Raw genomic sequence first — 22,365 nt, 5'->3', positions numbered from 1 at the left:
GTAAATGTACTTAATGTGTGGACATCGTCTTCTCTATGCTTTCACTCATAGCCATCTGCTATGTGGGCACTGTTCCCATTGACAAGTGAATTGGAAATTTTCCTTAGAGTATTCATGGCAAGAAACAGGAAAGCCAAGGCTTTCCCCTTCTACCAGAATCACTTATTTTCTGCTTATAAACCACTGACATAAAGGCCTCAGCTGACTGACAAAGTATGTCTCAGAAAACAATTTCTGAAAAGTAGAAAAACATGTAATGAGAACCAAAAGTCCTGCTACCAGTAGGTTTTGTTGCAATGTCACTGTAGAGAATAACAATAACCAGTTCTGGTGAGGAAAAAATATAAATAAGAAAGTATCAATATGATAGGACATTCTCTGCAATTAAAATTCTATGGCAGTAAATAATATTAGAAAATAAACTTTATTCTAGAGATAAGAGATGCTCTTCAGAGAACATGTATGAGTACCAGTGTTTCCATAAATGAATTTGCTATTCTGAACTCCTTACTCCTAATTTGTGTAATTAGATATCAGTGTAATTAGATACTTGTGTAATTAGACCAGCAAATAGATTCCCAAACACCTTAGAACGCAGGGTCTCAAACTAAATTGAGTAAACTAAAACTAGGGAAAACAAAATGAGTAGGGATCTGCTTGTGAAGATTTTGTTTACAGTGTTCACAAACCAATATGTCTGAATTCACCAGTGAAGCTACAATAAGGGAAGTTGAGGTTTCAGTGCGTATACAGTAAAAAAAGGAGCTTATAGGAGAGCAATGTACCTTTCTTCCTCAAATACAAAATTGTTATTTTCATCATTGTGAACTGTTTGATTCTGTAAGAGGGTGATGATGACAAATCTTCTGAACTACTTCCGCTTCTTTTGTCTTGATATGTTTCAGGCAAAACAGAGAATAAAGTGAATTAGTGTAACTGTGATTAACTCAAAGGGGGAAAACTGAATCTTCTCTTTTTGTAAAGAACAAAAAAGAAGTTAAATTATCTCTTGATAATGAAGGAATATACAATTGAGGCAAAACCATTATATTAATTATAAAGCACAGTGATGGCTAAGAAAAAAACATGAATAAACCTACTAAAATGGTGTTGTGGGAATTGGTTGTCCAGCCATGATTTGATGACACAATATTTTCATTGCCTAAAAATACATACTGCCTTCAACACTACTAATTTATTGCATTTTATAATCAAAAGCCAAACAACTTATTTTCAGAGTATTGAAGAAGAAAGCATTACTAATGTTAATACTGTGACAGATTATTTTAATAAATTTCTACTTTTGGGAGTCAGAATGGACTCATTGGTTTTGGGAAGCTCTGGATTTCCAATATTACTCTACCCCACACAGCAGCTTACGACATGAAATGCAGCCATGCAAATGGAAAATGAAGGAGTTTAATTTCCTTCCTTCCTTCCTTCCTTCCTTCCTTCCTTCCTTCCTTCCTTCCTTCCTTCCTTCCTTCCTTCCTTCCTTCCTTCCTTCCTTCCTTCCTTCCTTCCTTCCTTCCTTCCTTCCTTCCTTCCTTCCTTCCTTCCTTCCTTCCTTCCTTCCTTCCTTCCTTCCTTCCTTCCTTCCTTCCTTCCTTCCTTCCTTCCTTCCTTCCTTCCTTCCTTCCTTCCTTCCTTCCTTCCTTCCTTCCTTCCTTCCTTCCTTCCTTCCTTCCTTCCTTCCTTCCTTCCTTCCTTCCTTCCTTCCTTCCTTCCTTCCTTCCTTCCTTCCTTCCTTCCTTCCTTCCTTCCTTCCTTCCTTCCTTCCTTCCTTCCTTCCTTCCTTCCTTCCCTAACTCCCTCCCTCCCTCTTTCACCCTACACCTTATTTAGATTCCACTGTTTTGAGTGTATACTATTAGAAAAGGGACTGGATTATACCAATTTCCATGTTGTCTACATAATGTATTAATAAAACTTTGTAAGTATTGTGGACCCTCTGACTTTTGCCATTGGTACTTGACTAAAGGCATCTAAAAATCTTTGGTTCTCCCTTCCCCTTCAGGGTGGAATGACACACTACCAGCTGCTCATTACCATACAGCATATCTTAAAGCACACTACTAAAAACACAAGGAAAAAAAATTAACACACATTTGGGAGAAACCAAATATAGAAGGCTAAGGAAAATATGTTTGAAATTAGGTCACAGCCTTAATGTTGTGTTCAAAAGGCATTCTCTGCAGAGAAACAGGGCTCTAAAGAAAAGTACCTATCCAATGAGTTTTCCAAGGTGACTCTGCTTAGGAACTATTCATACACATAGGCTTATGCATGCAGCCTGGAGTGTGTCACTCTCAGTAAATCTCATCCCGTTTAAAAAATATTTTGCATGAGGTCTACATCTCTAAATAAAAGCATACCATCATAATGAAGTAATTCTGGAGCTTCTGTCCATTTGTTCTCTGTCCCATAGGATTTCAAGAACCAGAGTGCTTCTTATTCTAAATCAGAAAAGTTGCAATTATTGTCCACAGAGAAAAGTTAGATTATTTCTTCAAATCCTCATCCAGTATTTAGACACCAGATGGTACCAATTTACCTTTTGGAAGCATAATATCTTTACTATGTTGTCCTGAGGTGACTTTATGTTGCTGAATTGTATCTCCATTCATCTGTTTAGCGCAGAAATAAGTTTTACACCTTTAAAACTAGATCTGAGAGCGAAGGGAGAAAGAAGGAAAAGAAGAGGATTGTCTGAGGTAGCTGTATTCAAAAACGTAAAAATAAGACCTTCAGCTTTCCTTCTCACAGACTGTGTTGCCTGCAGCACGGACAGCGGGAGAGAGCTCTCCTTTGCTTTTAGTTAGTTTTTTAGCCAGGGTGAGGCAGAGAAGTTCCCCGGTGTGTGTGGTTTTACTTTTTCTTGGAACTGTTCATACCTGCTCTAGACTAAAACCCCAGAAAAACACCAGGAGCTCATGTCTGTGGCCCACTGGGGCCCAGGATGCAAACATTTCCAGTGCAGGAAGGACTGATAAGAGACTGATCAAGCTGACCTATATCCCACAAAAAGGACTTTGTAAATTTGCCAGCTCTTCAGAACAGCAAGAGGTTTTATTGTTTAATATTATTCATTTTTTATACTTGTGAATACTTTGCCTGTTAAATAAACAGTTTTTCTCCACTTTTTCTCCAAGGAAATCTTTTCCTGAACCAGCTGGAGAAAGGGCTGCTTGAATCCGCTTTCTAGAGGGACCCCTTTGGAGGTTTCCTCCCAAATTTGTCCTAAACCAGGACTTAAGTATATTTATATGACTAAGGATTACTTATTTTCTTGTCACAATGTTTAGACAAGGCTAAGCACGTATCACAGTGAACTGTAACAATCTCACAAGAATATTTTCAGCAATTATCATAACTAGATACAACTCGGGAGTCCATCAAGGGATACTTAATTGGTTTAAAATAATTATCTAATCATAAAGACTGCACATAATTAATAACAAACAAAATCTCTAGTCAGCTGTCTCCCATTAATCCTTACTGTGCAAATCATCTGTATCATCTAGTTATGTAAAAATATTGTGAAGAGCCTGAGGAAATAACAGAATTTTACAATGATTTCTTGAGGTAAGTAGTCCTTCAGAAGCAATAAACAATGAAAAAAAATCCATGATGGTATGATGGTGGTAATGGATAGTCCCCATTCAATAGTAGTCAGGTAGAGTAACCTAGCTCACCCTCTGCCCTCTCTCTCTCTCTCCCCTCCACACTCTGCCAGGTCTTCTGCCTCTCCCTTTCCCTTTTCTAGTTCTTTCTGTCTCTCTGTCTCACATTTATTTTTAAAAAAGTTCTGTATTGTTGACTTTGGCATATGGTCTAGTTTGCACCTTAATTTGAGCAGAGGCATCTCCTGCCTGTTATATTTTAGGATTAGTGAAAAGAAAAATTCACTGTCATTTTGTATAATCAGTTTTGTAGGTTTGCAAATAATAATATTTAGCATGCTAGTCTGTTCCTTTATAAATGCTTATGGGCCAAAATCCAAAATTGTACTCAATTATTTCTCATTATGATTCTTAAGACAGTGCAAAATTTTAATGGATGCCAAGCATGAGAATTTCTATCCATTATTTCTGTGGAAGAGATGATATTCAAGAAGTAGAGCATAGGGTCCAAATGTTGATCATAAACTATGCTAAGTCTTCTTATTCTTTAACCAATTGAAAAAGAGGTTAGTGGGTATATTTCTTCAAAGCTTAAATACATTTCTATTAACTACTTTTCTTCATAAGTTCATTTGCTGAATATGCTTTGTAAAATCAACTGATGAGTTTTGGACTGTTGCCTGTCTCTTGCAGTTCATCATCAGAAAGAAGCAAATTAGAAAATCTCTGCTTGCATTCCTTTAATGCAAACTGGTGATGCAGTCTGGGTAGGAATTAATTGTCTTTTGTCTGTTACATGTATCATTCAATTAAGTCTTCACTATGTTTCTGTGGAACTACTATGTTTTTAAATATACATATTTATTTCTAGACATAAGATTCTTCACCTCATTTGTTTTCATATACAAGGTATCAGTCCCTAATGTAGCATCCTATGACAGTCCTATGACAAATCGTATTGAAAACACATATTACAAGTGCTTCTATGTATTCACAATTCACCCATTGCATTTTTTTAAATGCATCTTGCTTTTTCTACCATTTACATTTCTTCAGGATGCAATAGAGTAGCTGAGCTACACACCAGTTCATGGCAAGATGTCCTAAAGAATCTCAAATTATCTTAATCAATACCAAAAAGCTAACATAGCTGTCCCCATACCAACTCATCCTTCCTGGCTGGTGGAGGTCCTTCAAATAGAGGTGATATTACATTTCTTATAACCATAAAAATTCTTCTGATGGTACAAGAAATTTACACCATAAAAAGTGTTTTCATTTCATTCATGGCCCATTTGCCTTCAAACTAAAAAGAGAGAATAGTGGCCAACACTACTTTTCCTTTAAGTTCAGAAATTTCAAGTACTGCTGTAGTGCAGCTGATGCTTTATTTCTCATATTTTAGTATAATCTTTTATTTAAATGTAAGAAGGTTTTTACTAAAAAAGCAAATATTTGTGATAGATATATTATTTATTTCTTTCTTAAAAACACTATGAGCATTTATTGAGCATGTAAAACCTATTTTCGGTTCACTGAGTATCATATCTGTAAAATTCTGTCCTAAAATTAATAACATCAATAGAAATTTTAGCACTAACTCAGATGGAAGTTGTTTTGTTGCTTTTGCAACTAGTAACTCACAGTCACAAATCCAAATTTTCTTTTTTTCATCTAAGTAAAAGGAACATAAAATATGGACCACAGATAAAATAGTATCCAGGATATATTGAAAACATATTAAGTGTTCAGGGACTGAAATAGAGAAAGAAATGTATAGATGAAAATGAGACTGCTAAGACAATATGAAAGCTTGCACTGATGACTTATTGCATGCTTCATTACTTAATTAATTTACTACTTGCCTAAACATACTTTCAGAATACATAGCACATCATAACAAAACTGATCAGGGTCTCTTTTGCTCAGTAAAAAAAGTATGTGAAAGGAAGCCAGCTATATCTTATTGCAACAAAGTTTATCTCCTGCTGACATGAAAGGGAACTGAACAGCTAAAGCTCTTCAGCAGTTTTGAAGATGTACAGCATTATAATAGTAGTCAAAGAGATTGTGAATTTGGGAACGCGTCATCTGATGAATCCCTCATAACTGAATGTCTTTATTCCACCTCTCTCTGTTACACTTTAACAGACTCAAAGGATCATGCCAGTGTCACACCACTCAAGCACCAACATCTTTAACCATGAGTCACTGACATCAATCACTCTTGCTTTTTTAGCACACCAGAAAAAAAACCAAACTAGTGGCTTTGTTCTATATAAGAGATTTTTCACTTTTATGTTAATGTGATAAAAGAAAATACAAAAGCAAAGCAAAATTATTCAACATTTAAAAGCATATAAAAAACTTCATGACATTCAATGACATTGAAAAAGACACCTGTAGTATTCATATCCTTAAAACCGTCTTCTCTAATTTGGCAATACATGACTGACACAATGAACACTGAAGTTATTTAGACAGAGTATGAACAAAATAATGGGATATAGTAAGAAAAAATTAATATAATCTATATTACATTTCTCAGTCTATGAGCAGGCATGTGACTGAATATATTCCCTTTTTTGTACGTTTGAAGATGGAGCATATGTAAGTATTTTGTGTAACCTTTTGAATGACACAGATGTGCACTCTAATATAATAATTCTGAACTTGTAAATTGAATTAACTTGCTACAATGCAAGAAAAAATATTGAACTTATAAATCTATACATTCAGATTGCATTTAGAGCCTTAGAGGCATACAAAGTCACAATTATCCCAAATTAATCCAGAGGAAGACTAGCTGTGCAAAACTTTCTAGATAGGTCAGCTGGTTAAAAACTCAAATTTTATTTCTGTGATTTCTAGTACTCGAATCATGTTTTATTTTTCACTGAGTTTAAGCCTAATTTTGCTTCCCAACTTTAGGTTAGATACTGCCTTCTATGAATGCTAACTGAATTAAACAACTGAGTTTCACCATCCTTCCTGATAATTCAACCAGTTCAATCAACATCTATTTTTGTTAGGCTAAATTCATCAAACAGCAATAAAATGAGGACATAATTGTCACTCTCTTATTTTATAAGTGAAACAGTAATGAATGACACAGACAGTCAGAGGTATCAAATTCTAAAATAAATAAACTTGCTACTTGTTCCTTATAGAGAAATACTTTTTTATTTTTGATACAGCCAAGTGGTGAAACACGATTATGTTATTGGACTGACTAATTGGAAATCATTTCCATCACAAAAATTTAATTTTCTATTACATCAAAGAGCAAATGAATGAATAAGCATTTCTGGTTTTCATGGAGTATGATTTTTTAAGGCACAGAATATTTTGTAAATGGATTCAAATACATATCTTTGAGACAGGTTCAAGCATTGCCACTCAGACTAAAGCAATTTTTAACTGAAACTTTAAATAACATTTATGCATTCTTTGAGAAAAATCAAAATCACTATATTTTGGTGAGAAGTGACATAAAGAGTGAATCAATTCTCTAATCTCCATCAGCATAATTTTTAAAAGGTTAAGTCTGTAATCTGAGTAGAATATGTAAGTATAATTTAAATGTTACAGCTAGCTTCCCCCTATTTTGCAGTTTTATAGTTTGTGGGTTTATTATAGTTTTCCTATTTTAAATACTTTCCCACCAACTCAATTTTCTTCTTTAGGTTTAGAAACAAAGTGAAAGAATAGATTATAACAAACATTATGCCAGAAAACAAGTATAAGAAGATACAAAAGGATCTGCTTTAACTGAGTCGCTTATTCTTCATCTAATTGAATTAAAAATATTTAAGACTATATTGGTAGGAAGAACAAAGCATGTGATATAGTAAGAAAAATGAGAAAATCAAAAAATCAGTCAGGTGGATGATAATAATAGAACCTGACTGCTTGAGTACCATTTAACTGGATTTATCTACTCTATTAATTGATTGCCCGACACCATTCTTGAACAATTTTACCAGGCTAATGGCACAACATGTTTAGATGATATAATCAATTCTTAGACCGCTTTATGCTTCATAGTTTGGGAATAATACAGATCAGTAAACAGCATTCTGCGAGATACTGAAAAGGAATACCAATAAAAGGTTCCTTTTGGTTTATTGGGTTTTTTTGCTAAAATACTTATAAACACTGACTTAAATGGTTACAGACTGCAAAGGAGCATCAGACATTAGAGAAAAATGTCTTTATAGAAAATAAAGTCAAAATAATGGTGAAGCAGTTTTTGTTATTTATCTAAGACAGCACAAACACTTCATTGAATCTGAATGAAAACTATACAAAAAGACAAGAAGATACTTACTTGATGACTAACCAAGACCTTAGAAATATGTTTTCCACCAAACAGTCTTGCAAATTTCCACTGAAGACACCAAATCCTGCTAATTTAGTAGCTTTCACTGAAACAGAACAACAAAGTTTTAAACATGGTTAGAAAATAATGGGTTTTTTGGCATGATACTGTACCAAACAGAAAACAGCATAGGCATTGGACTGTCCTTTGCAGAAGAATACGTAGATGTTAAGACATTTATCTTGGTAAATCCATAGAATCTGTATTACAGTAATGCACAGATTTTTTTACTTTTGAACAGGTGTTCAAAACTGGAAGTCTAATTGAAATAATGTATAGCAATAGTATTTTCAAGGTTTGTAAGTCGCTTGGGAGTAATATGTAAATTCATATTTCATGCCAAATACTGGAAAATAAGTTAATTTGAAAACTTGTTGAATACAATCAAATAATTACTGTCTTAGAGGAAAAAAAGAGGCATTGATTCTGAAACTTCAGAAACCACTAAAAATACTCAAACAACAAAAATTATCTAGTCCTGGTTTTGGACAAATTTAGAGCTAAATCTGTTGTAGAGATTATTTTTCTCCATTATATACGTTGCTTACCAGACCTCCTCAAATATGGCCTATATAATCTCATTAAACACTTTTCTTAGTTATTGTCACCTAACTAATCTCACAGTGTACGATACCAATAAAAATCAATATATTATCCAAGAAAAAGTTAAATAAGGCTCTATTAAATCACCAAGAAATTATTTTGCATTGCTTCTGTAAGCACTCTATCAGAATATCCAACTATATGTATGTAGATTCCTAGTTAATGTGACTCCATAAATGGAATCTAGGTATACAATGTAAAAACTGAAATAAACGTGTTTTTTTTTTTACTTGATAAGCTTTAGTGTCTATGGATTTATGACACTGAAATAATCTGCTATATGTAGAAGACAAGTCAGTTTTAAAAAAGCATATGAGACAAAGAATTACTCACTGTACTGTAAATTCTACCAGTAAAATATGTGAATTTCCTTTGACAGGAAGCTTTGTTAGCTTTATTAAAATGCACTGCTTGCTTTAAAATACTTATGAATCATTCATAAGAAATAGGAAAATGAAAGGCAAGCCTAACCCTTGGTTTCACATGCAGGTTTTGTTTTGCCCCTCAACAAGGTACCATTTTCAGGGCAAGAAACCTTGCTACTGACAAAGAAGATTCCAAATATACCCCAAAGTCTGTGAACAAATGTTCAAGTAAAGGTATCATCAGAAATTGTAAAACTGGCTCCACAAAAATGTTACGTTTACTGCTTCTCATTTGCCTCCTTATAATATGGTTGGTAAGTATCAGAAATCTCTAGTCAAACCAGAGAAACTATGAATAGTAATAGCTAGAAAACCAAAAGTACCTACATTGCATAGTGTAAGCCATTTATAGATAAAGTGCCAACTGTTCCAGAGCAAGGCTGCTGATTCTTGGTTATAACTGAAATGTGTTATCGGTGACATGGCTTAATTGCACATGAGCCTGTAATTGTTTCATACAACAGAAAAAATATTAGTCTGGATGAGTTTTTCCTTTTAAAATATTATCAGAGTTACAGTCCTAGCTGGGTTTTTTCTACATTCTCTTCTTCAGAATTTTTTAATTTCTTCATTGCTAAATTCTTTGTTTTAACCTTTGCTATCATTTTCTGCCTTACTTCCACTGATCTCCCCCTTAATATTTCTTTCAATATTTCACTGGGATAATTGATCTTTGGAAACAGTTAATCTTACAGGAACTGTTATTGATATATTTATGAAATATCATTCTATTAAGAATGACAACTGAGTTGTTCTTTGATCCTGATATGTTTCCTACGAGTACTAAGGTTCTGTTGAATCACTGAGATATGTGGAAATCATCATATCATTATTAATAATCTATTAAGTTCATGTGATAGCCATTGTAATTTTAAGAAAATAACATAATAATATGGTTGTCATTAATATTAATATTATTAACATTAATATTATTTTCCATACTAATCATCAATTGCTGTTGTCATTATTAATTAGTTTTAGATCCTGTTTTCTCTAAGCTACAGTATTCACAGCGAGTGGAACCCAATATATCAAGCCACTGTGATGTATTTATTTTTTTGCTTCTATTAGTGTGTTTTCTTAGGATCCCAAATTTGTCCAAGAGTTTTTCTTACTGCTCTACACTATTTCTGGGAATTCACGATCAATTTTTTCTTCTTGATGTGATGTATAATTAATTACCTAGTATTAAACTGGTAGTGATCGGCAAGCGTCCATTTTTTTTCTGGGTTTGCAAATGTTCAGCTCAATAGTATAATAAATAAGCTTAATATGCACTATAAATACTGAAAATTATCATAAGAGGAAAAAAAAGCTCTTGGTACATTGGAAACAAAGTTTTGGTTCAAAGGGTGAATGGGCATTAGTGGTCAGCCACCAACTTATTTTAGACAAACGTCCAGAGTGAGAACACATTGTAGGTGAGACTGGGTAAATATAGATGTCTAATGACCTCCAAATTGGACAGTCAGATATAAAACTGGATTCTACAGTTGACCTTTGAAGTGGTCATCTGGCCATGAGTAAATATTACGAGACATCTAACATGACATTAAGGCAGATAAATCCCACTCATCTATGCTGTGATGTTTTCAAACCAGATTTGAGATGAATCCTGAGTATGCCAAGAGCAGTGAAATTAAATCACTAGAAAAATATCTCTCCCTTTTAGAGGATGACTCCAGGAGGTGGAGTCTCACAGACTCTCCAGAGGAGATAAAAAAAGGTCAGTGAAATGCTCTAATAGAAAAACAACCTGAGACAATATGAAAAAAAAACCAAAACCTGGAAGAAACAACCCCAAAACCAAACCACCATCACAAAAAAAACCCCAAAAAAAACCCAAAACAACTAAGGGACATTATTAACACAACAAGCATGCTTTCCCAGACTAATTTCCCCTTGATTACTCAACTAAATAATATGCTGAGCCCTACTGCTATCTCTACACTCTGCCTGCCCAAACCTGGTGAAGAATGCAAATCTCTAGCTTCAAGGTGAGATGTGCTTGCCCTTTAGAGGCAATCTTAGACTATCTTAGATATGTCAGTGTTTGACAGCATACATAAAACAACTGGTGACCTGAGAGGAGGTATACAACCATAGACTTTGTAACTCCTCCCTCCTCACTTGCTTTGAAGGGCTGTATATTTGAAGATACTTTTTCTTCTAGAGTACTTAATATTAAAGTAGGTACATATCTAGAGAAGACAGCTTAATTACAGAGAATTCATATTCCAGGATTACTTAACATTATCGCCAAAGTGAGATTAATACTAAAGAACACACAATAGATTTTTTTTTTAATTCTGCAAAACATTATCAGACTTTCAAAGAAAAATTCCCTCAAATCTTACCTCTCACAAGCAAAGCAATCCTTGTTGTTTTGTAAAATTCCTCATCAAGCAACTCCATATGATATGCTCAAACTTGTTAATAAACTAAGGTAATAAAAAATTATGCAGCAAATTTCAGATTAATCAGGAGGCCTCACGTTCGAGCACCATTTGTAGCAGCCTAAATTGTTGCTAGTAAAGTCCAGGGTAAAGAAGCAGAAAGGGCCTTTGTATGGTATCCACAGATGTTTAATTCAGCTGTGCAGTGAGATGTTCAGAGTCCCCCCAGCACACATGTCTCAGCTCTGCCCACCCTGTCCTGAGGGGCTGGGGGGTGAACCTGGTCTCAGGCAGTACAAATATGAGGAACAATCAGGGAATAGGGAGGGAGTGGCTCAGGGACATAGGAACAGACATAGGAATTGGGGAAGAGTCAATGGGGTTTTAACAGCTTTGAGGGAAGATTCTTGTGTCTCCTTAACTTAGGGGATGATCCCCAGGATCCCCACAAACTTCATGTGGAGAATTTTTATCCTGTTTGCATTAGGCAAAGCATAAGTGGAAATCAGGATTTTTAGATTTTGATCATGTAAGTTCATGTGATTGCCGTTGTGATTTTAAGCAAATGTTTCCATATGCACTATGGCATGTACAGACATGCGTAAACTGAAGCACGTTGTGTATCTGAGCTTTAGTAAACTCTTTGAAATTATCTCCCACAACATTCTCCTTCAAAACAAATCTGTGAGGAATGGCCAGTACCCCAGAGTACTGTAGAGTTTTTCAGAAGTACCTTGTCAAGTTGGAGAGATGGCCGAGAAGAGCTATCTGAAGTTCAACAAAAAAAATTGCAGGGTCCCACACTTGGAGGAGAGTAATCCCATGGATCAGGACAGTCTGGGGCCTGACCTGCTGGAAAACAGTGCTCTGAAGAAGGACCTGAGAGTCCTGATGAACAACAAACTGTCCATGAGCCAACAGTGTGTCTTAATGGCCAAGAAGGCAAATGCATTAGGAATAGTATTGCAGGTCAAGGGAGTTGATCCTGCTCTACTCAGCCCTGGTGAAGCTACTTCTGGAGTGTCCTGTACCGGGCTCCTTAATACCAGTGAGACATGGGGCTCCTGGAGCAGGTCCAGCAGAGGGCTATGAAGAAGAACATTTCTATTAAGAAATGGGAACATCTCTGTTGTAAGGAAAGGCTGAGGGTGTCAGGCTTGTTCAGCCTCAAGAAGAAAAAACAGGGGACCACATACATGTCTTTAAATATCTGAAGGGAGGGTGCCAAGAGGATGCAGCCAGGCTCAGTTCAGTAGGGCCAAGCAATAGAGCAAGAGGCAGAAATGGATGCACAGGAAGTTCCACTGAAATAAGAGGAAAAAATTCTTTATTGTGCAGATGACTGCACCCAGGAGCAAATTGCCCAGAGAAGTGGTGGAGTGTCGCTCATAGGAGATCTTCAAGAACAGTCTGGATGCAACCTTGTGCGATGTGCTCTAGGATCACACTGCTGGAGCAGTTGTATCCCATGACCCACTGTGATCCCTTCCAACTTGTCTCATTCTGGGTTTCTGTGAAACTGGGTATCTGTGGCTCAGATGGGGGCACTCATCCTGTGGGAATCCAGGGCTTCCCTCTGGCTGCCCTGGAGGGCCTGGGACCCTGGCAGGGGGTCAGGAACCCCCCTGTATAGAGCCCCAAGAGACACTGTCTGTGATCTCTGTCCAGGGAAAAGAGTTTTCGATCTTACAGGATGAATTACAAGCTTTGAGTGTTTGATATGAGTAATAATTAAGTGTGGCACGGGTGCAAAAGTAAAATTTTAGGATTTTAGATTAGGGGTTCAAATGGGACAAGATGGAGGAAATTGGGTGTGTCTTGTCCTTTTTCTCCTTCTTCATGCCCTCCATGTTTCACTGTAGTGTTGGCCTTTTTCTATTGGTTTACGCTGGGGACACACTGTTCAACGTAGATGATAGATATTGGCACATTACTGTAAATATAGCACACATAGTTTCTGATATATAATGTTTGTTACATCCCAACGAGGGGCAGAGCCCCACACACTGCCCTGCAGGACAGACCTGCGGCAGGGCAGTAGAACATGTTAGAGATAAACAGAATAAACAACCTTGAAAACAGCATAGATGAATTATGGCTTCTTCTTTGGCAACAGGGCAGAAAGAGAGAGACTTTTTACAATCTCGGAATCATCAATACCTCAGATTCCGACATCATCCCTGGGTAAAAAGCTGTCTGAATGACTGGGAGCAGAGAGAGGTGGTGTATGAAGCTGCATCCAGTTGGTGGTTGTCATGGTTTGACACTGGCATAATGCCAGCGCCCCCATGAAAATGCAGCTTCTCAATTGAATGCTGTGAAATGCGATTGAGAATAGAGCAAAACAGGCCCAAGCTTAATAACAAGGGAAAAAACTTTATTAAGCTACTACTACTATACTACTATAAAAGAAAAAAGAAAGAAAACACACACAAAATTCAAAATAAAAACCTTTCAAAACATTCCTCCTCCCACCACCCAACTCCAACGAACCACAGTGAGACACAACCTGGACCCCTGTCAGGTTCCCACCCTCCAGATTATCAATACTCAGTCCATCAACGGAGAGAGGAGTCTCTCCTGTGCCACAAACCCCCATGAAACACAGCTGCCACATCCTGTGTTTCCACGTCACCTGTGTCACTGCCCGGAGAAAATCTGCCAATGTAACACTCTCCTTTCCATGCACAGTGCTCTCACCATCAATGCATGGACAAACAGACTGCTCTTAGGATTTTTCCTTTCAAGGATGCCCTGCCAAGAGGGGAAAAAACAACAGTTCAGTTTTTCATTTTTGGGACCACAGTATCCCCAATTTCCCCCTGGGGCCAAGAATCCAAGAGCAGAGATCTTCTTCTCTTCTTCTTCTCTGAAAACAGGGAGCACTAACCACAAACCTCCCTAACTTTTTCTCTGTTTGCTCCACCTCTGTCTTTTCCCAGATGCTGAGGCGCGTCTCTTTGGCTCACCGGCATCCTCCTAAAATACAGTCTATCCTGGAGGTAAAAACTCGGTTCAGTCTTTGGCTGACAAGAAAAAGTCCAGCCAAAAAGCCACTCCATCATCTCCTCCCACCTAGAAATTCTTCTTCTAACATCCCAGGGTCCAGGCTATCTCTCTTCCTCTCTTTCAAACTGAGGAGGAGTAAAATTTCACAAAGCTTTCATTTCTCAAGGAAGGGTTAAAAGTCCCGACTCCCAGGATGGCTCTCTGCCCGGATTCTCCGGTTCCCATGGGCTGCCCCACTCTTCTCCTTCCCTGCGTTGTATTGCTGACAAAACCGCTGCTGTCTCTTTCGAGAGAGAGAGAGACAAAGACTCTGGGGGAAATGCAGACATCCCAGATTTTCTCCACCCTTCCATCTGCAGGGGGCCAGCCCAGTTCCAGTCCCCCTCCACCCTTCGGCCTACCTCAGTCAGGCCACAGGGCCTTCTCCTCCCCCACCCAGTCACCTGGGCTGGGCAGGGTAGAAGCTGCACTGCACGCTGACTGGAACCAAAGAGAGCGAGTTCTCCTGGGAATTCTGCTTTTAACCCCTCTGTGTTCTCAGAGGCGTGTCCACCTTCAATTGGTCACCCCAAGCGTCAGTATCCAAACCTGACCCCTGACTGGACTGACCTCTTCCTTCCGAGAAAATTCTTTTTCCATGTCAAACCATGACAGTGGTTGATCACAAGGGCTCTGTACTCAAACCAGTTGTGTTTAATAACTTTATTGATGATCTGAGCAAGGAGATTGAGTGCACCCTTATTTCGCAGATGGCGCCAAGTTGATCAATACCAGAATGTTGATCTGCTTGAGAGTAGAAAGGCTTTGTAGATGGACCTGAGAAAATGGCATAATGTTGCACCAGGGGAGGTTTAGATTAGATATTAGGAAAAATTTATTCACTGAAAGATTGGTCAGGACAAGCTCTGGCAGGAACGGGCTGCCCAGGAAGGTAGAATAATCATCCCAGGAAATGTTCAAAAGGTGTGCAGATGCGGCATTTGGGAGGTAGTTTAATGGTGAACAAAGTAGCGCCAGATCCTAAGGGTATTTTCCAGCTTTAATAACTGTGATTCTGGGTGGATGCCTAACACAAGAGAGAGTGTTAACATCTCAGCATTAGCTTTGGGATGAACTTGGAATCAACAGCAGATTATTCAGAAGTTTTATGTTTAAATAAAGTTCTTATTAGGAGATCTGATAAGAAAGCAGAGGTGCCACCTTCTGACTAATACCACAAAAGATTTCAAGGGCTTTGGTTTCAAATCTATTTCATGTAAAACTATGAAAAAGACAGTACAGAGGAAAAAAAGAGTTCTTGACAGCTGTATCTACTAATTCTTTGCTAAGGCTTTTGTTTCTACTGTCTCAAAAGTGAGTCATCTTTTAAGTCAACATTATAACTCAGATCTCATTTGTCTATGTCTTTAACACTTGAAATCTGAAAAGACCAGTATAAGCTGCGCTATCTACAGGGTATAAGAAGGAATTATCAGTACATCTTTAGCATTAACATTTCTTACAAAGCATCTACTGTCATCTTACAGATCTTCAGTGCTAAAGGTTTCCTAAAGTAAAAACTATAATGGATTTTTACACACATTACCTTTCAACTCTTCTTCATTCAAGGTAAATCTTTTGTGTGGGCAATACTGTCTGCTTGACAGCTTAAACATTGATGAAATGGCGCAGTGGAGACCATTTGACAACTCAAGAATCAGGTGAAAACAGTAGTGCTCAGAAAGCTTGCTGAAATATCTGGATGTGTTGTTGTTTTGTTTGTTTTTATAATTGTCCTAGAAGTCTTATCAGAACAGAGAAACAAGACTGATTGACAGAAAAAAATAGCCCTAAAAATTGAGAAAATGGCAAAAGTTAGAATAGGCTTTCTATATGTCTACAATACATACATTCTCCTTCAGCAGAAACCTGATGAATATTATTTAGGAATGGAATTAAACCTGAGCTTACATACCAGATATGATTACAATGGCTTTATCAGTGTTATTTCAGATAGGGATCTGAGAACTGAGGAGAAGAAATGAAGAAATTATCCCAAAAAACATTGGGATAAAATGGCTCTAACACAGGACAAGAATAGTGTAAAAGAACATCCCTTACATTTACACAAACTTGGAAAGGAGATGTCAACAGATTCAAGCAGTTAAAAAAAAATTAAGTCCTGTTTAAAAGGTTGCAATTGGACAATCTGTAGAGTATATCTAAAGAGCAGAAGGGCACCTGATGTAATAGGAATGTGCGGGAAAAAGTAAAATATCTAGCAGCTTTAAATTGTCCTTTAAATTGTAAGTGTATTAAACAAGCAAAAAAGGTACTGTAAACTGGAATATAGACATAGTTGAATAATACAAACAACAACAGTAGATTTATATTTTGCAACAGTGTGATAGCATAACCACAGAATAGGCAAGCATTTTGCCTAAGCGAGTAATGTGTCTAGAGAGTAAGTCATATAAGGAGAGGCTGAGGGATCTGGGGTTGTTTAACCTGGAAAAAAGGAGGCTTGCAGGAGGCCTTATTGCTGTCTGGCAAGGTGGGGATTGACCTCTTCTCCCACAAAACTAATGACAGGATGAGAGGGCACAGACTCAAGTTACTCTGGGAGGGGAGGTGCAGCTTAGCCAGAAGGAATTTCTTAATGGAACAGGTTGTTAAGCATTGGAATGGACTGCCCAGGGAGGTGGTGGAGTCACCACCCTGGGAGTGTTAAAGAAATGATTGGACACAGCACATAGTATTTTGGTAAAGTTGACAAGGTGCTGATTAGTCAAAGGTTGGATCTGATGATCTTGGCATCCTTTTCCAACCTTAAAGATTCTGTGATTCTGTATAGCACTGAAAGCAAAGATCAATGTATTTACCTGAGGAAGGAGCTGAAGAAATAAAAGTGAACTTTCTATAAACATGAAGCACACTATATAATAAAGAAGCAAAATATAGTCCATAGAATATAGAAAATTCTTCAAAAAATCAGAAAGTAATCACAAAAAGGGGACTTTTCCAGACACAGATTCTAGTAAAGATTGAAACAGGTATGAGCAGTAAGAACATTAAATCATCAAATACAGATAAAAATTTTCCTGGAATCTGAAATGATATGAATATCAAATTTTACTCACTAGAAGAACAAAGGGAGTTTAGCAAGTTTAATGGGAAAATAAATGGATCTTGAAATGGATTAAATGCCAGCAGTGAAGAACAAATTACTAGCACAGAAAGAGGGATTTAGGCCACTGGTACACTTAGTGAAAGTATTGGAGTGAATGTCTCTAAGAAAAAAGATATTTTCAAGAAAACTAACACATAATGTCAAGAGTTGTTTCTACCATCAACTTAGACCATATAGTATAAATACTTTAAATATTAGTGCAAGACAAACACACACAGGGGCAGAAAAAGAGGAAAGAAGACAAAAAGCAAGAATATCAAAAACATGATGCAATGATAATGTCATTACAGCATAGTTATTGAATAATAAGTAACTTTAAACAATTAAAAACAAATATAAATAATTACTATACAATAAGAAGAGATTATGTCAAAATATGGATTATGAAATTCAGTACAGTTCATATGGACAGATGAATCAAGTGAATCAAAGTAACTTCAGAAGGAGAAAAAAGAGGTTTTACTGGCAGCTGTATTGTTGAAGCCTTCCCTGGCACACTTTTGCTTTGAATGACTGAGTGTTCTCCTCATGCCTTCCTCCTGCATTGTGTAGGAAGCAGTGTAGCCCCACACAGATGCAGCCCCACACACTCTAGAGGCTGAGACAACTGCACAAAATCATGTTTCCAAAGCAAGCAGGGCTCAAGCATCAAGCCCAGCACTCATTAGGTTGCAAGGAGAGAGTTAGACTTGATTGCAGCTTTAATGGTCACACTGAACATCAACACAGTTATCTGAAAATTTCCCAGTAAGTTAACACTAACCTTTCCCAGGAAATAGAATTTCTTGAAATGCATCACAAAGTTCCTTCAACTTTGAAAACACAAGCTAACATTTTATTTACCTGTAAATCACTGAATCAATAGGAATTTTTTTCATAAATGGTTTTGAAGAGGACACTAAGGACAGCTTGATTCTAGAAAATAATTCCGCAACTGCCTTGAATGTTTCAAGGGACAAACATTGTGAGGGATACCATCAAGGACATAGTATCAGTGCCTAAGCCAAACATCCTTACATCTCATCAACACCTAAAAGATACATCAAAAGTGTGCATCAGGAGGATGGTTCCAGACATTTTCAGTGGTGCTCAGTGACAGGATAAGGAGTAATGACCATAAACTAAGCCGCAACAAGTTCCCCTAAACATAAGGAGTAACTTACATTGAGGGGTTGCAAAGTACTGCCAGGTAGCCCAGAGAGGAATATCTCTCCTGAGATATTCCAAACCCACCAGGACAGGTTCCTGTGTCACCTGCTCAAAGTGAACCTGCCATGGCAGATGATTTAGACTAGATGACTTCCAACATTAGGTAGCTTCCAACACTAATGATTCTGTGATTTCATGATCTCAAGCAACACAGAGAGACGCTGAACGAACTAAACCTTAACAACATATCAAATTTGAAAAAAAAAATCATCTCTGGCATCAGAAACCATAGATCTAACATAAGCACTTTCAAGAACAGCAATGAATTTTGCAGCTGAAATATAAGCAAAAAGATTCAGACAAAAACTTGAGCCTCATCAATAATGACAGTAGAGTACCAATTAAAAGCCATCTATGTGTTCTGAAAACTAGATTGCACCTAGTCTGTTTGAATGCAATTAATGAAGCAGACTACTGTAAGTAGCAGGAACCAGCAGGAACTTTGCAAGATGAAATGAATACTAAAATTATCAAGGTTCTCCTTTTCTCATTTCAGAATTCTGAAAGAAATACTATACTAGTAAACAAAAATTAGACTGTATTATTTTATCTCAATAGTTTCCTTTGATAAGGCAATTGATTTTTTAATTGGAAAAAATGCAATTGGTCTCACCTATCTAGATTTTGGTGATTAGTGTGATAAAATATTGTTAGGAGTTGCTACTTAAATTGAAGAATATGTGTATCAGCGAAAGAATTTTAAAATTGCTAAGAAGATGGTAAATGGAGAATATTAGGTTAGTGGTGAAAGTTAAGGTTATAGTAAAATTCCTACTATGCTACCTCAAGGACATCTGTTGGGACTTGTATTTTTCATTAAGCCTGTCTGAAAAATCAGAGGACTGGAATATCATATCTGGAGAATTATACAATTGAAAAAAGTTTTTTTCATCCTGAAAATTCATTAGACTTCTTTCTACTTCAGACTTTCTAGCTTATTTAATTGTTTTAGAACAGTTTATATTTGTTTTTACAGTTGCATTTATATTTTATTTATAGGGTTTTTTGGTTTGTTTTTGTTTTTGTTTTTGTTTTTGGTTTTTTGTTTTTGGTTTTTTTTTGGGTTTTTTTGGGTTTTTGTGGTTTTTTTTTTCTTTTTTGTTTTTGTTTTTTGTTCTGATACAGTTTTACATTTCAGCATCGGAGAAAAGAAGAAAACTGAAGAATTACCTTAAAACGCATCTACAAATTTTATCTCAATTTCTGGCGTATATCCCCAAGAGGTTATTTGTATTTTGTAGTATCTATATGCCAGAACCATGCTGGGTTTTGTCCAGCAATGCAACGACTTGAGAATTATGACCCTTTTAAGTAAAAAAAGTATGTTTTCTTGGGGAGACCTGTCAACAGCATTTTTAGCTTCATTTCACTGATGTTGCTACACTAAACAAACTTGAACAAAACACTTTGAAAGGGATAGTATACAAATATGACATCATTGTTCTATCCAAAATCTTCTACCATTGTGTTGCCTTTTGCCCAACCTGGAAATGAAACTGGAGAGAATTTTAGTAAGGAGGTAATAATACAAGAGTGGGTCTTTATTTGAAGGCCTTCAGGAGCAATTATGGAAAGATGTCCACAAAAGACCACCCCGTCAAGAAAGAGTACAGTTTTATAGGTTTTAGGAAATTAGCATAATTGCTAAAAAGCACCAGTGATGAGGCAATTCCCCACCCAGGTCAAGCCCCTTCTCTGGAGCCCCCCCTCAGCACTAGCTGTACTTTGTCCATGAAATATAGCTTGAAATGTTGTTCTCAACCTTGGTTCCCAGGAAGAACCAGGATAGCACTGGGACCTTGTACCCCCTGGGACTTGAAGCTCTAGAATTTGTTTTGTCTTTCTGCTAAGGGAAAGGGCATGGAAAATTACTGGGAAAACTAGTCACTAATACAATGCAAAAGGCTACAGAGATACAAATATATGTGTGAAGAATATAGAGAACATATAAAAGGAAAAAAGGCAAAAACCAAATGGCATCAATTGCAGGATTAAATTACTTGGGGAAACCAAACAGCTGGTCAATCATGATGCTTTTATTTTAATATGGCAATGAAATGTTCCTGCTAAAATAGTTATATGAGTAATTTCAAAGCTGGCTTATGATTAATTTTCATTACCATGTTATTTAGCTGTATGCTGCAAAAGATTATACCTAATTTTATATCTAAAATCAATATTCATCTCAACTAGAAAGGAACAGCAATAAACACCTGCAGCATTTGCTCAAGGAGAAATGAGGCAAATCAAACTTATTTATTTTAAATGTTTCAAACTCAAACATCAATATATCTTACTAGCAAACACATCCTCCAAATAAGTACAGCAGAGCCTTCTTAAAAATCTAAGATAATTTGGAGTTTTTACAGTTTTTGGTCATAATTGGTCTATGTTATATAAAGACTTTCAGTAGCCAACAAATGCTCATGATTTAAGATAAAAAATATATTTATGTGTGCCTACATCACCTGAATCTATATATTCTTATGTGCATGGAAATAGTCAGGTTTTAGAACAGACACAAGAATTGTGTCCTGAAAGATCACAGATCTAGCCTCCTTATGAAACTAATAACAAAAAAACCAAAACAAAACAAAACAAAAGCAAACATCCATCCCACAGTATATGAAAATCATAGTAATTTTATTTCTTTTGTCATTTAATAGGAAACCTCACAAAACTTTTCCCTGTGAAAAGCTCTTAAGAACAAAATACATGAATCTCAATATTTGTACTGTATACAAAAGGGAAGGAATAGCTAAAAATGTGATGAAGCTTCATGCTATTCAAAAACGAAAGCACTGTTCTCTAAGAACATTTTTCATTGTATAACTAGATTATTGTTTGCTAGACTGACTAAATAGTAACATATGAGAGAGTAAGTGCTTTCCAAGCTGTTATTTTATTGAAACAGAGCATTAATATTCGTTCCTACATGCAACACCAGCTTATTTACAGAAGAGTGCCAAGAGATTGGTTTTCTCTTTCTCCCTATTTTTCTCCTTCTTTCTTGGTCTTATGATCACTGTATATTTCTATGCAAAAATAAAAAAAAAATAGAATGGAAACTGAGTTGATACAGTTACCAGAAAGTTCTGTTTTGTTTAAGTGCACAGGAGCAGTAGCTGTTTCCAATAGGCAGGTGGACAAACTACAATTCTGTTTTTGCCAGGAGTAAATTGTAGTAATGAGAATCTGACTGGAGACCTCTTGCTCAGACAATACTCATTATAATCATAATGCCAGCAGGCCTTATAATAAATTAGGTGGATAATAAGAGTAAGCTTGATTCCCTTGTGGATAAATTACTTATGTAATTCACCCATATAGTGAAGCTGAAGTCACCTAAACTGCTGAAGACTGTGGAAGATTAGAGAGTCCTTTCTACTGGAAAGACTATGATCTTTCCTTTGATTTACTATGCAAGGAAAATAGTTTTGTGCCTGTGAATTGAAAAACAGAAACTGGCTGCCCTCCATATTTTAACATATCAAATAGTGTTTGTCGACTTAGTAATTACCAATTGTTCTAAAATAAAAGAAAAAATATC

At 36.5% G+C, this 22,365-nt stretch overlaps 1 protein-coding gene across 10 annotated transcripts in view; it reads right to left on the bottom strand.

The window, feature by feature from the left end:
- CDH18 (cadherin 18) overlaps positions 1–22,365 on the bottom strand; it is a 502,412-nt gene that overhangs the window by 384,246 nt on the left and 95,801 nt on the right. For all 10 annotated transcript variants that reach the window (XM_072924261.1, XM_072924259.1, XM_072924260.1 and 7 more), the window contains one exon: positions 7,954–8,050. The gene's annotated coding sequence lies outside the window, so the exon portion shown is untranslated. The remainder of the gene's footprint in view (positions 1–7,953; positions 8,051–22,365) is intronic.

This window comes from Taeniopygia guttata, chromosome 2 (genome assembly GCF_048771995.1).
Source record: "Taeniopygia guttata chromosome 2, bTaeGut7.mat, whole genome shotgun sequence".
Lineage (NCBI taxonomy): Eukaryota > Metazoa > Chordata > Aves > Passeriformes > Estrildidae > Taeniopygia > Taeniopygia guttata.
The sequence above is the reverse complement of the archived record's forward strand: the minus strand, read 5'-3'. Positions and strand labels throughout refer to the sequence as shown.